General features: G+C 42.8%; 1 long non-coding RNA gene across 2 annotated transcripts in view; it reads left to right on the forward strand.

Annotated features, from left to right (window-relative positions):
• Nucleotides 1-16,062, forward strand: part of LOC141415546 (uncharacterized) — a 45,202-nt gene that overhangs the window by 10,705 nt on the left and 18,435 nt on the right. The window contains exons 3-5 of one of the 2 annotated variants that reach the window (XR_012440534.1): nt 10,378-10,468; nt 14,550-14,729; nt 15,733-15,928. This is a non-coding gene — a long non-coding RNA (uncharacterized lncRNA). Of the gene's footprint in view, nt 1-10,377; nt 10,469-14,549; nt 15,929-16,062 lie in introns of both variants that reach the window. The other variant, XR_012440533.1, reaches the window with a different exon arrangement.

Genomic DNA, 16,062 nt, shown 5'->3' on the forward strand with positions numbered 1-16,062 from the left:
TATGATTCAGGAAATCAACTTATATCCTACAAAAATAGACATGTAAGTGTGAAGATTACATGTCATATAGTCAATGATTTCTTTTGTAGCATATATTATAACAGGAAAAAACCTTGAAAATAATCTGTATGCTTATCAATAGGGACTTGTTTAATTATGGTTACATTTGATGGCTAAAAAGAATGCAGTGCATCTGTGTGTACTTGCATTTCTGAGGGCAAAATGCAAAGCTCAGAACTATTAGACACGATCTATTAAACAAGAGTAACAGTAGACCTGGGTATAGTGGTACATGCCTGCAATCCCAGCTACTTGAAGATGGAGGCAGGAAGATCACAAGTTTAAGGCTAGCCCAGGCAAAGTTAGTGAGACCCTGTGTCAAAAACAAACTACAAATAAAGTGCTGGGGGCTTGGCTCAAGTGGTAGAGTACCTGCCTAGTATGCATGAGGCTCTGGGTTTAATCCCCAGTACTGCAAAAAAAACAAACAAACAGACAAACAAAAACCTCAGCGATACTTCATCCTGCAAAATTGTCCTTCAGAAGTGAGAGAGAGATAAAACTGAGGGAGTCCCTCACCAGTACACATACCTTACATAAAATGAGAAAGGGAGTTCTTCAAACTGAAATAAAAGCCTGCAAATCAGTAACATGAAAACATAGAACTGGACAACAGTGTCTCACGCCTGTAATCTCAGCTACTCAAGAGGCAGAGATCAGGAGGATTGCAGTTTGAGTCAGCCTGGGCAAATAGTTCTTGAGACCCTATCTCAAAAAACCCTTTACAAAAATAGGGCTGGTGGAGTGGCTCAAGGTGAAGGCCCTGAGTTCAAACCCCAGCACCTCCAAAAAAAAAAAGAGTGACAGAGAAGAAAACAGAGAAAAGTATAAAGCTCACTGGTAAAGTAAAATAGTCAGTGAACAAAATAGCAATGAGAAAACCTTACCTATCAGTAATTACTTTAGATGTAAGTGACTTAATTCACCAGTCAAAAGCTAGCGTGGCTGAATGGATTTAAAGAAAAAAAAGACTCCAAGATAGGCTGCCTGCACAGCCTTCACTGTTAGGACAGATGGACTGAAAGGGGGATGGGAAGACATTCCCTGTAAAAGCACACAAAAGAGAAGAGAGAGCTGGAGGAGTGGCTCAAGTGGTAGAGTGCCTGCCTAGCAAGCCAGAGGCCCTGAGTTCAAACCCCAGTACCACCAAAAAAAAAAAAGAGAGAGAGAGAGCAGGAGTAGCTGCATCCACATCACACATAGTAGACTTTAAGTGAAAAGCTGCAATAGGAGCCAAAAGTCATTATATAATGTTAATGGGATAACTCATCAAATGACATAATAATTATGAATATACATATGCACCCAATATCAGGTACACCAAAATATTAATAGACCTAAAGGGAGGAATAGGTCGCATGGAAATTGAAAATTCCAGTTCCAACAATGCACAGATCATCCAGACAAGAGCTAACAAGAAAAAACTGGATTTGAGCTACACTTTAGACCAGTGGACTGAAAGGCATAGACAGAGCATTTCATCCAACAGCGGCAGAACATTCTTTCCTTGCAAGCACATCCAGAACGTTCTACAAGTCTTAACAAGTCTTAACAAATCTGAGAAGAATGAAATCATTTCAAGACCATAATGGTATGAAAACAGAAATCAGTAGCAGGAAGAAAACTGGACAATTCATTAAAATTAAACAACATATTCCTGAGCAACCAATAGGTAAAAGAAATAAAAAAGAAAAATAAAAAAAATCTTGAGACAAACAAAAACGTAACAAAAACATACATAAATTTATGAGCTGAACCAGAGACAGTTCTTGGCTTTGCAAGCATGAAGCCCTGAGTTCAAAAGACAGTCCTAAGAGGAAAGTTTACGTGATAGACATCTACATTAACAATGAGAAAAGAGGCTGGGAGTACAGCTCACTAGTACAGCACTCACCCAGCATGCATCAGGGCACAAAGCACAGGCATGAGGTCCTGGGTTTGACCCCAGCACTGATGCCAGTCAAACACACACACACACACACACACACACACACACACAGAAAAAAGAAAAAAAGAGCTCAAACAAGCAACTTTCCTACTTCTAGGAACTAGAAAAAGAACAAACTAAGCTCAAAGTTAATAGAAGGAAGGAAATAATCAAGAATAGAGCAGAAATATATAAAATAGAGACTGGCAAACAACAGAAAAGATCAATGAAATCTAGTTTTTTTTTTTTTGAAAATTGACAAATCTTTAGATATCCTGATTTAAAAAGAGATAAAACTGCAATGAATAGAATCAGAAATGCAAAAAGGAACTATAGCTGATGCCATACAAATATAAAGAAGTGTAAGGTTGGGGAAAGGAAAGATGGCACAAGCAATGTATACACATGTAAGTAAATGTAAAAATGATAAAATAAAGGAGAGAAAAACATTACCTGCCCTCTACCAACTATGTTAATACTTTTAAGTTAAACAATAAATATCATATAGTAAGTTTATATATATATAAAAGAAGCATAAGAGACTTCTATGAACTATTACTACCAACATTCTACATGCTACAAGAAGTGGATGAGTGCCTAGAAACATGGATCCTGCTGACTGAATTATGAAAGAGAGAGAGATTGAATCAATAATAAAAATTCTTCTATTAAAGAAAGGCCCAGGACCCGATGGCTTCTTTGTCAAATTTTTATCAAACATTTAAAGAACCACATGCTTGAGGTGTAGCTAAGTGGGAGAACACTTTAGTATGTGCTAAGCTAAGGCTTGATCCCCTGCACCACACACTCCACACAAAGAATACCAGTCTTCCTCAAAGTCTTCCAAAGAATAGAAGGTGAGCAAGTTCTCCTGACTCATTTTGTGAGGACAGCATTACCCCAAACCCAAATCCAGTCAAGGATACTACAGAAGAGAAAGTCACAGGACAATACACTTGATGAACATAGGTACAAAAGTCTTCAACAAGATACAGAAATGAATTCTACAGCACATTAAAAAGATCAGAGCCTGTGACTAACTGGGGTTTATTCTTGGGATGCAAGGATGTTTTAACATAAGCAAATCAGGAAACAATACACCACACACAGAACCAAGGACAAAGAGCACAATAATCATCTCAGCAGAAGTAGAAGATGCATTGACAAATTCAATTGTTGATGATTATAAAGACATTCAGCAACTTGGGTACAGGAGGAATATAACTCAATACAGTAAAGACCCGTTATCATCAGTCCACAATTAATGTCATACACAGTGATGAAAATTTGAAAGTATTTCCTCTAAGATCAGGAACAAGACAAGGATTCATCATAGTACTGGAAGTCCTAGACAGGGCAATTAGGCAAGAGAAAGAAAAAAAAAAGCATCCAAATTGGAAAGGAATTAGTAAAATTGTCTTTGAAGATAGCATGATCATACAACATTAAAAACTGGGCATGATGGTGGCGTCTGTAATCTCAGCTACTTGGGAGGAGGCAGGAGTGAGGGAGGCTAAATTCGGGACTCATAGAAAAAAAATTGCATCATAGATTAACCATGATTTGGCTCAGGAACCACCCTCACCTGGCTGGGAACCACCCATGCCCCTCCCCACTCATTGATTATTGGCTGGGAATCTTCTTGTTCTCCCTTTCTCATAGGTTATCATAGGTTTTAAAATACTTGAAGAACAGAAATGCTCTCTCAGCTTCTGGCTTCTCCCTGGGCCCCACCATGCCTCCGTTTGTATTTCCCTTCCCTAATTTTTAATAAACTCCATTTATATCCATGTGTCCTGTCATGGATTCTTCTTGGTGGGATATAAAGAATTTGGAAATCTTCTGATCACAGACTATACCAGTGCCGTTAACAATGGGACATCTCAGACCCCATGTAACTTATGTAATTATTAGCACATCTCATGCTAAACTCCTTGTCTCAGCCCAATGCTATCCTATGCTGTTGTAAATTGTAAGACAAAAAGCCTTGGAATGATTCTGCCCTCTATTATCTCTCAGATAAAAGCCTGAATGTTGGTCACACTCCATTCTTATAGAGTGCCTAGGAGCTAGCTTGGGTACATGCACAGAGTAATTGTCAGTCACCCTAGCCCAACCCCCCAGCCTGCCCAAATCCCTCTCCTGTGGCTGGTTAGGACTAGTTTTTAAAAATGCCTTGAGACAGCACTTTCTGTGCTCCCTTCCTGTTCCCATCCCACCTGGTCACCTGGCCAAATGGGGCCCTTACTATATCCATGTGTCTTGTCTTACTTGGATGCCTTCTTGCCAACATGAAGAATTTGGAAATCTTCTGATCAGAGACCATGTGACCCTGTAACAGGATTGCAAGTTGTTTTTTTTTTTTTTTTTTGCATTACTGGGGTTTGAACTCAGTACTTACACCTTGAGCCACTCCACTAGTTCTTTTTTGTGATGGTTTTTTTTTTTTTTTGAGATAGAGTCTCTCCAACTATTTGCTTCAGGCTGGCTTTGAACTGTGATCCTCCTGATCTCTGCCTCCTGAGTAGCTATGATTACCGGCAGCAGGGAACAGGTTTTGAGGTCTATTGACTGTAGTCAATTACAATCAATAACAGTGTATTGTATATTTCAAAATAACTAAGAGTATATTTCAAATCCAGTAGCTCATGTCTGTAATCCTAGCTCATGTCTGTAATCCTCTATTTGCTGAGATCCTCCTGAGCAAATAGTTCTCAAGACCCCATCTCCAAAATAACCAGAGCAAAATAGACTGGAGGTGTGGGTCAGGTGGTAGAGCATCTGCTTTGCAAGTGCGAAGCCCTGAGTTCAAACCCCAGTCCCACTAGCAAAGAAAAAAATAAATAAATGGGTTTGGGTGGTTCATGCCTGTTACCCTAGCTACTCAGGAGGCAGAGATCAGGAGAATCACAGTTTGAAGCCGGCCCTGGGGAAATATTTCTCGAGACCCTATCTTTAAAATACCCATCACAAAAAAAGGGTTGGTGGAATGGATCAAGGTATAGGCCCAGAGTTCAAAACAAACTCCAGTACCACACACAGAAAAAATTACAATGATACATATTCCTCTGAAATTAAAACAAACGAGAAAAGTTGGTCTTAGGTCAGAGGGAGTACAGCTGTAAAGGCTACTGATTTTCATTCACAAATATGTTGGGGTCACTTCCAGCATTTGGGAAGCTAAAGAATAATTTAAAAAATTGAGACAAAAACAGATATTTCAGGCAAAGAAGTATATGCCAGTCAGGCGGTGGTGACTCTCTCCTGCAAGCCTAGCTACTTGGGAGACTGTGATTGGAAGGACCATAGTTTGAGGACAGCTTGGGCAAATAGTTCAAGAGATCCCATCTCCAAAATAACTAGAGCAAAATGGACTGGAGGTGTGGGTCAGGTGATAGAGCACCTGTTTTGTAAACTTGAAGGCCTGAGTTCAAACCCTAGTTTCACACACACACACACACACACACACAGACACACACACACAGACAAGAAAAAGAAGTGTATGCTAGTAGATGTGAGCACGCCCTCTCACTACTGATTTTGCTATATTTAGAAAGACATTGCCATGTCTTTGGGCCTCAATGCTTCCTTATCCCGGAAGACCTCTATAAAGCACTCCAGTGTTATCTGCTCACATGTCTGTCTGTCCTGAGAACCTCAGCTGGGAGGAACTGAAACTCTGCCAACAACCATGTGAGTGTGACATTGTCGAGATCTCCTGGGGCCCTGGCTGATGAGATGCCAGGATGACATCCTCACCAGGGTCCTGAGCCGAGGACCTGCCACCCTGCACCTGGACTCCTGACCCGTGATCCTATGAGACAGGGAGCGTGTAGTGTTGGGAGTCGGTAAGTTTCTAGTCATTTTTATGCTGACACAGTTGTGAACAGTAACAACTTTTTTTTGTGTGGTTTTTTTTTTAATTTTATTTTATCATTTTTACATGTACTTACATGTGTATCATTATTGGGACCATCTCCCACCATCAACAACAATTTTTGACAGTGACTCGAGGACCAGAGCAGCTTCTGCTCACTGAATGTTCCCTGTCATGGAGACCCTATAATGTCATCCCACTAACCAAGAGAACTTGGAACACAAAAGGAACCAAGTAACACAAATAAAATCACAGGAAGCAAAGAAAATCACTCCCTCTGTGACCCACAAGCATGTTTTCACATAGGGCTGATGGTCCCCTGGGGTTTCTACAAGCTTCCTGGGGATGGGTGGGTGTCCTGGTGGGGTGGGGACACTGTGGAGTGGAGCTTCTGAAACTGGAGTTTCGGACCCAAGGCCCAAACTCTTGGGATTCACATGCCAGGTCTGGCCACCCACCCCTAAAGGCCAAATAAAGAGGCATGGTGAAGGCAGAGAAAGGAGGTTTATTACACAGCTTGGGACACACTGTGGGAAGAGGCAGAGTAAACACTCAGCCCATCTTCAGCCATCTTCAGGGTATACACATTGAATTTTAGGTTTAAACTGACAAAGAATTGGGGGTAGGGGACAAGTTAAAACAGTCCTGGTCACAGGTGTGGTGTGATTGACTATTATCTCAGTCCTTGTTCTGTGAGGGTTCTGCAGAAGTTGTCATCACTGTCATCACTTGAAGGGAGTAATCTGGTTCCCAAGACATGATTACTCCTGCTCTAGAGTGCAGCCTTGTTGTTGTAGGTAAATGTCCTCATTTAGGAGATGGTCTGTCCTACAAGTCTCCTCTGTTCTTTAGGGAAGTTTCAGTCCCTTGTGTCACAAAGATGTTATGGACCATTCCTGTCCTTCCTAGATTCAAAGGTGGCTGCAGGACAGAATGGCTCAGAGCAGAGGACAATGGGTACAAAATGGAGACAGAGATGCCAACCTTCTCCTGGGTTTAGTTAATTCATGGGCCCCCGTGCAGAGTCAGTGCTTTTCAGCAAAAGCACTTTAAGCACCTCTTACACTTCTAACTGACTGCATTAAAGCCACTTTCCTGGAAAGTGGGCACTTTCTGAAGTGAGTCATGTCAGTCAGTTGACAGGAGCGCCTGAGACCTTGGGTGTCCCAATTGTAGACATGGGTGTCATCGGATAGTGTATGTGACACAATCCCACACGTCATCACACCAAAGCCAAGTCTCCTCCTTCAACTCTGACTTATTCTCCCATCTTATGGCGAGTTATGACCTTGCCCTGAGCTCTTTGAGGAGCACAGACTTTATTTGGTAGTGATCAGGACAAAAAAAGTAAATAATGGCAATCATTGCTGCCTTCTAGTCACTCTGTGCCAGGCATTGTGTCAGGTGGCTGACGCCTGCCTCACAAACCATTCTTTCTTTTTCCTTGCAAGCAGACTTTATTAAGAGCAGAAGGGCAGGACCTGCTACCAAGGACTAAAAGAGGTGCATGGTGGCTGTGCAGATGTACAATGTATTTTGTAAACAGACTTTTTTGGGGGTGGCAAGCACTGGAGTTTTAACTTAGGAACTTGCACTTGTAAACAAAGCACTCTACCACACCCCAGCCCCTTTTGCTTTCAGATAGGGTTCTTTAGCCTGAACTGGCCTCAAACCATGATCCTCCTACTTCTACCTTCTATGTAGCTGGGATTACAAACATGAACCATTACACCTGGCTTGTTCTTTGACATGGGGTCTCACTACCTTTTTGCCCGTGTTGGCCTTGAACCATGGATTCTCATATCTCTGCCTCCCAAGTAGTTGGGATTACAGGTATAAGCTACTGTGCCTAGACTACAAAAAATTTTAAAGGGTTTATGAAATGCTCTTGGGGGGGGTCTCAAATGCCCATCCAGCAAATGTGGTTTGGGTTGTAGCTTCATCAGGGCACATGGAGTTAGCACCACTAAAGGACAGGCTGGACTTGGGAGAGTGAAGGTCATAGCTCTCCAGCGCAAGAACATTCTGGAAACCATCCTTTCAAGGGACTGTTGTCCATTATAGTCATACTGACCATCTTGCAGAGGGGGAAACTCAGGCCTGAACAAGACAAGTCTTACCCCAGGTCACATTTGGAAGGGGACAGAAAATAACCTCTAAGTGAAGTCAAGGAGCAGTTTGGTAAATTCCGAGCTCTTGGAAATAGAACTCTTTGTGCTTGTGCCTGGTTTCCTGTGGATTCCCAGCCCTGCCTCCCTCCCACCTTTTCTCTTTGCTCATTTTCTCTGCATTCTTTTGCTGTAACACAGCAGCCTTAGGGGCTGGGTGCAGTTCAGTGGTGCAGAGTGTGTGCACTTTCACACATGAGGCCCTGTGTTCAATCCCCAACTCCAAACCTAACCAAATAACCCCAACCCTCCCAAATGTGAGTCTGACAACTTCTGTTCCATGAATCCTTCTGCACGTGGGTCACTAGGCTGAGAAGTCTCAGCAGCCCAGAAATTCCACTCTTAGAGGTACATCCCAAAGAAATGAAAGCAGCAGCCCAGACCTATTTACATGAATTTTCGTGTAGTGTTACTCACAACAGCCCAAAGGGGAAGAATCAGTGTTCCTCAAAGTTAGACTAACTATGGTACACCCTTACAATGGAATAGTTGCCAGCTATGAAAAGGAACAAGTGTGAATCACGTAGCCACACACAGATGAACCTGAAAACATTGTGCCACGTGAGGTGAGCTAGACACAAAACGTCTTGTATGATTCCATCCAGGTGACATATACACAATCACAGAGACATAACAAGCAAGGTAGAGGTTGTTGGGGCTAGGAGGAGAGAAAGAACGGGTAGTTGTTACTTAATGAATGTGGTTCAGGATGATGAAAAAACTGGTAATGGCTTCATGACACTGTGAATGTACTTAACGCCCGTGAATTGTACACTTAAAAATAGTTACAGTAGCTGTAACTATTAGTTACGTAGCACAATCCTAGCAGTCAGGAGGCTAAGGTAGGATCATAAATTTGAAGCCAGCCTTAGCTACATAGTAAGACCCTGTCTCAAAACACCAAAAAGAAGTTACGATGGCAAATTTGTAAATTTTATGTTATGCACAATTTACAGTTAAAAAAATAAATACAGGGAGCTAGGGATGTAGCTCCGTGGTAAAATGCTTGCCTCTCATGCACAAGGCCCTGGGTTGGTGCTTAGGTAGATTATAGATAGACAGACAGACAGACAGACAGACAGGTAGATAGATAGATGAAAGAAAAGTGTGAAGAGTTAAATTCTGAACTTTGGACAGCACATGCTCTAACCTCTTAAGGAAAGCTTGACTCAAAGGCGTACCCTCCCAATACTGCTGGGAGAGGGGCAAATTGACAAAACCCTCTCCATAGGAAGGGCTGGGATGGAGCTCAGCGGAAGAGAGACTGCCTGACATGTGCCAGGCCCTGGGTTCTATCCCCAGTGCAAAACTGACAAACAAAAATCCCCCCAACCTTTCCATAGGGGGAAGAGGCCCATGTGTTACCTTGATTTTTTGGTTTCTATGTAGGAGGAGAAAGGATCCAAACATTCCCAAAGGTGAGCATTTTTTTTCCCATCTATAATATTTGAATACATTTTCACTTTTTAAAATACAAAATTAAATGGCTTTAATTAAATCTTAGATTTGTGAGTGAAACATGGAAGATCCAACTTTATTTTTGAAAAATATCATTAGAATCACAAAGCTATTATGGTTACATTACAGTTTTATACTTTTCCATATTTCCAATATTTATTTACTTATTTACTTATTGGCAGCACTGGGGTTTGAACTCTGGGCCTCCTGCTTGCTAGGCAGATGCTCTACCACTTAAGGCCCAACTCCCCCACCCCAGAACTTTTTTGCTTTAGTTAATTTTCAGAGAGGATCTCTGCTTTTTACCTAGCTCAGACTCAGACCTTCTGCCAAGTAGGTGGGATTACAGGTGTGTGTTACCATTTCTAGCTTATTTGTTGAGGTGGAGGTTTTGACAGCTTCTTGCCAAGACTGGCCTCAAATTGCAGTCCTCCCTATCTCAGCCTCCTGAGTAGCTTGGACTACAGACGTGAGCCACCATACCTAGCCCCAAGGCACTTTAAAATGATTATGTTTTGAGTCTGTAGATGAACAATGACAGTATTAAAAATACATTGTCTGTACTGGGGCAAAGCTTCAGATAAATGAGGGGGAGAGAGAGAGGGAAGGGGGCATGGAGAGGGAGAGGGAGAAAGGGAAACGGAGAGAAGGAGGGGGATAGAGAGGGAGGGGAGGCTGCCTCCCCTCCCCCAGTCCAGGCTCCTTGGCAGCCCCACAGTTAACACCATACATGTCTAGTTTACTACTGGGGCTTTGAGTGAAGCTTCAGTGGAATGAATTTTTAAAACAATTTGCAGAGAAAGGGAATTTTTCAAAAATAACTTTGTGTTCGGTTGCATGTGGATAAATGACAAAAACTAACAAAGTATTCTGTTTGTAATTTCAAGACTGTCAGAGGGATCATCTCGATTAAGAAACTGCCTAAGCAAGCAAGACAAAACCCCTGGTGGCATGCAGTGTCCTCATGTTTTGCTGATGGTGAGTTTTACCCACAGAGTAACTTTCTGTAACAGATGGTTTTCAGGATAAGTTTTCTTACTGGAGCCTCTGAAGAAAAGGAGGCAGCATGCAGAGACACCAGTTGTCTTGGAAGCTGCACCTCGAGAATCATGGAGAGCAGCTTTCAGTCTTTACTGAGTAAAGATATCTGAGCCCTGGAGCCTGCTAACTTTCTGTCTCTAGGCTGACCAGGACTTGGGAAAACCTTGCTGTCACTTGGGCTTGAGCCCAGCTGTCAGCCTTGCATGGCTACAGCAGAACACAAGCTGCCAGCCATCATGGGGACTCCTTCTTAAGAGACTCTGATTGCTTGGATGTGACTGTCCCCTGGAACCTGACACGGTGTGCTATGAAACTAAAAGCAAACCTGGGGTGGTGGCAAGGTTTGCGACCTGCCTGATTGCTTGGAGCCACAGACAAGTCCAGTGAGTGAGTGGGTCACACACAAGTGCCCACAAGAAAGGACTTGTTCTTTAGCAAGCCATCTGCAATCAGGCCTCTGATTCAGCTCAGTGCATCTGACACAAAAACTAATTGCTCTCCTGTCTTATGATTTCTTCCAAAAACTACAAGTTCAGTCGCGCACATCACGGGGCTGGTGAATGCCCGCCCATTCCTGGCAGACTGGACTCCTGACCTTTTGGGGTGTAGGTTGTTTGTTATATCTGGCTTTCTGGGTTGGTGAGTTTGCAACAACAGACCGTTACACCAACTGCCTTTCCTCCTTCTCTCCTGGTGCACACACTTTGGCAAAACAAGTTGATGATTAAGATGCAGATATCTCTGAAAAAGAATCAATCTTTTCTCGTCTGTTCACTGGGTGAATCTTTTCGATGCAACATGGGGAAGCTCTGTAAGCATATTTCGAAATTTTTCATAACTCAGGATTTTGTCCTGAGCAACTTCAGAACTTGGCGTGTCTTTTCAGTTAAGTTGCGTAAAGCTGTTTTCCCATGACAGTGGCTTGACTTTTGCAGACAGACCTTCCTGATGACATATCTGAATGAGAGTAAGGGAATGATGTTTTTTGCCTATTGCAAGAGGAGTGGCTGCCCTCCCCCACTCCAGGCGTTTCTTTGCAGCTGTACTATTGACATGGTAAATGTGAAATTTCATTTTTAAAATGTTTAGCTACGGTTGCTGAAAAGGGCACATGGATTTTGCAACCCAACAACCCCATATCTAGAAGGCACAGAGAAGAATCAGAATGTTACTAATGATCTCTGATTTTCAAAGCTGTTCTTACAAGTTTTTCCCTCCTGAGAAACTCCATTCACAGCCTTTGCTAGCAGTGACAGGGTTTTAATTGAGAATGACCAGGGAAGCAGAATCACACTGGACAGTGCTGACTTCTCAAAAACAGACAGAGCCAGGCAGAAGGTAAAGCAACGAAGGCAAATTTAATTCAGGAACTGTCACAATAGGGGAAGGCAGCCCTCAGTTAAACACTGGGCTCCTTTCCAGACACAAGCGTAAGTGGGAAATTATGGCCAGGAACAGGGAGGGACGGCTTCACTAAGCAGAAGCATCCGGGTGATTGGATTCTCACTAAACTGACTTAGCAAGCTTGTTGAATCAGCTGGTCAAGGACAGAGCCAAGGTCAGGACTAGGACTGTCAGGGCTCAGCACATCCAGGAGATTCTCTGTCATCTAAGGTGCTGGAATGGCTCCAGCACCTGTGTTTTTCCTGCAAAACACTTCCAGGCAGCCACATTCCTGAAGCCAATGAATTGTCTGCTTCAGTCTCTCTACCAACAGAGTCTGGACTAAAAGTTTCAGAGTGAGGCTCCATTGTGGACAGCCACACTGGGGGTACTGCCTCATGCCACCTGTGTGGCATGCACAAACAGCTGAGGTACTTTTTTTTTTAAAGACAGACAGGGTCTCACTATATAGCTATATAGTTCAGGCTGGCCTTGAGCTCCTTTTTTTTTTTGTGATACAGGGATTTTGAACTCAGGGAATTACGCTCACTAGGCAAGCACTCTACCACTTGAGCCATTCCACCAACTCTTTTTTGCGAAGGGTTTTTTGAGATAGGGTCTCGAGGAACAACTTGCCCAGGCTGGCTTCGAACCTCGATCCTCCTGATCTTTGCCTCTTAAGTAGCTAGGATTACAGGTGTGTCACCTCTGCCATGCTGGTCTTGAACTTCTGATCCTTCTGCCTTGGCCTCCCAAGTGCTGTGATTACAAGTGTATGCCACCATGCCCAGAATTTTGTTTGTTTGTTTATTTCACTCCTTTCATCACATCCTGACTACCATGGTGCAGCTTCCACTCTGGAAGATGTTCAGGTCAGCTTCAGTTCACTGGCCAAGGTTATTCTTTGCCTGAACTGATGTCCACTTGGTTTGTAAGATGGAGCTAAAGCTCTCTCTTACAGTCTGGAATTTGTCTTAACCCCTAAAGGACAGAACTGAGATCAGTTCTGAAGGTCGATCTCACCCCCTGCCTGAGGTCTTACAGATAACAATTTTTCTACAAAGACCATTTAGCCAAGGGCCAAGGGGATGTGCTGCAGAGGAGAGATAGATAGCACAGCAGTCCCAAGATGCTCTGCTGCAGACACACCCGCTTGCGAGCGAGGCCCTTGGTGACACTTGGGAACCTGGATTTGCTGTGGTTCTCACAACCCTACCTGATAAGCACCTAAATTGTTTGCACAGACAATGTACTTTTTCTGGAATACCTGTTTTCTCCTGGAAAACAGGAATTTTTGTAGCTCATAGGGAAGAGGGTGCCCCTGTGATCAGCCCCAAAGTCTCTTATGAGCTACCTTGGTGGCCAACGCCTAGGAAGTGCTCTCGGAATTAAGCATGCCCTGTGCAATCCCACAGCGACACACTTCAGGGCCACTTGCCCTTTGTTTTTTTCTGGACTTCATAGGCATTTTCCCTCTGCCTTCTTTACTGTCATAAACATTAACCTTGAGTATAACAACTCACGTTGTCCTTGTGAGTCCTTCTAGTGAATCATTGAATGTGAAAACTCAAGTTGATCTTGGAGACTGGGACACAGAGTCCTTTCTCTTAAGACCTGTTCTCTCTGGAGAAACATAGAATTTGATGATGTTCATAGATACTTAAAAACATTTCTGTAATATCTCTCTGTAGCAATTTCATAAATACCAGAAAAGAATGGTCCAATGTATGTTACAGATGGTTTTTAAAAACTTGGATTCCTTTTTTTTTTTTTTGCAGTACTGGATTTGAACTCAGGGCTTACACCTTGAGCCACTCCACCAGCCCTTTTTTGTGATTTTTTTTTTGAGATAGGGTCTTGAAATATTTTCCCAGGTTGGTTCTGAACTACAATCCTCTTGATCTCTGCCTCCTGAGAAGCTAGGATTACAGGTGTGAGCCACCAGCGCCTGGCTTAGAACTTTCAACTATTTTTAATTTACATTATAGTAATTAGGTTTTAATTATACTCCTTAATACATATGTGTTTCCTTGGGTTTTACTTTCATTTTCATCAAATGTCAGAAGAATGCTTTCAAATGATGTGATCCTGGGAATTTTCCTCCTCTCATGAAATTCACCGTTGTTAATGGCATTTATATTTTTTAATTCAAAGCATTTTTTTTTAACAGCACTGGAGTTTGAACTCAGGGCCTCACACTTGCTAGACTTCCGTTCTACCATTTGAGCCACTCCGTCTGCCCACTTCAAAGCATTTTTATTAGCATACAAGTTTTACAAGGGGTGTTATACAAGGGTTGTTGATGGTATTTATGTCTGCAGTTCTGTATTTACTTTCTAGGGCTGTCATAACAAAATATTAAAAACAGAATGACTTGCAACAATAGAATTGCAACAATCTGTTGTCTTCAGCTGTAGACGCTGAAGCCTGAGCTCAAGGCATACATAGGCAGAGCACTCTCTCTGCTGTCTTCAGGGGAGGATTCTTCCTTTCTGCATCTAACATCTAGTGCTTGTCAGCAGTCTTGGTGTTCTTCAGCTAATAGATGCATCACTCTACTGACACAGCTGTACTCTCATTGCCAGGACTTGTTCTAATCACTTGCTTTTTGCCATCTCTTTTAATTTCTCAACAGCCAGTAAAGAAGCTGTCATCCACAGATGAGGTATGACAAACACACAGCTCACTCCTTTTCACATAAGCACAGCTTACACCACAATCGTGAGTTCAGCCTCAGCCTTTCCAACTCCTCGGTACATGTTTTTAAAAAACCCTGTAGTGCCAAGTCATTTTCCAGAGATGGCACAAACTTAAGGTAAGGCCCAGCAAGTGGTGAGTACTGAGTGTATTTGGTGTGACAGGTAACTGGGGTCAGAGTCCAAGACAAGAGACAGCTGGGAATGTAAATTGGCCAACTAAAGATGGTGACAGGCACAGGCATGAAGAGCTACAAGAATGATAAAAGTTGCTTTCAGCTAGGTTACTATAACATCAAAGAGAAAATTAATTTTGAAAAAGAACATATGAGAGATTAATTAGGAGGTAAGAGCAACAATCCAGCAGGGGAGCATGAAGCTCTGGATGTTAAAGAAGAGCAAAATGTCACTGTGATGTTTTTAAGCCAACAGTGCTGTCATTACCAAAAACCCTAGATACAATCAACACCCCCCTGGCCAAACAAACCACAACATATTAACCAAAAAGCAGGTTTGGGGACAAAAGTTTAAAATTTTTGTGACCCTCAAAAATTCACATGTTGAATGAGAGCTGTTAAAATTGTTCTGAGAAGGGGGGAGGGAGAAAAAAGAAGAAAGATGGAAGGGGTGAATCTAACTAAGATATAGTGTAACCATGTTTGTAAATGTCACAATGGCCCCCGGTACAACCATAATATGCTAATACATTAAAAAAATTCCTACATTGAAACCTACCCCCAGGGCAATGGTATTAAGTCAGGGGTCTCCTGGAGGCGATTAGGTCATGAAGACTCTGTTCCTGAGTGGATGGGGTTAGTGCCCGGTATGAGGGTTTGAGGGAGCCCATTCACCCCCAGATAGCAAGTCTACAAGTGTCTTGACCTCGGACTTCCCAGCCCCTAGAGTTGTAAGCAATACATTTATATTGTTTATAAAGTATTTTGCTATAGTAATCAGAATGGACAGAGACACCATCTGCTTGGCCCTGATGTGATGAGGTCTTTCATCACAGTGAGGGCCATAACCTGAGTACAGATACCATAACCAGAGGCAGAACTTAAGAAGGAGAAGTGCGTGGATGGAGACATATTGTGCTGTATTTGCTATGGCTCTTGTTTCAAGGCCCCACCCCCATGCCGTGGCCCCCAGAATGAATGGACCGGCCCAGGGTCTGTTTCTCAGGGAACTGGAGATGCTGGGACAGGAAGATGGAGTCCATCAGGTGGCTCTACCAGCAGTGAAGGACATCACTCTCTACACCTGGATCCCTGGGTCCTGCTTGTTTGGCTGTGACTCTCCAGTGATGAAGGCTAAGATGGTACACATAGCATAGAGCCTGAAAGGGAACTCAAAGGAATCTGCCCTGCAGGTTCTGGAGAGCCCCTTGTCCTGAATGGGGTCTCTTCTTTCTTTCTGCTTTCTGTGCACTTCCATTTTGCTATCTCCTTGCAG

The sequence above is a fragment of the Castor canadensis genome, chromosome 13 (genome assembly GCF_047511655.1).
Source record: "Castor canadensis chromosome 13, mCasCan1.hap1v2, whole genome shotgun sequence".
Classification (NCBI taxonomy): Eukaryota; Metazoa; Chordata; class Mammalia; order Rodentia; family Castoridae; genus Castor; species Castor canadensis.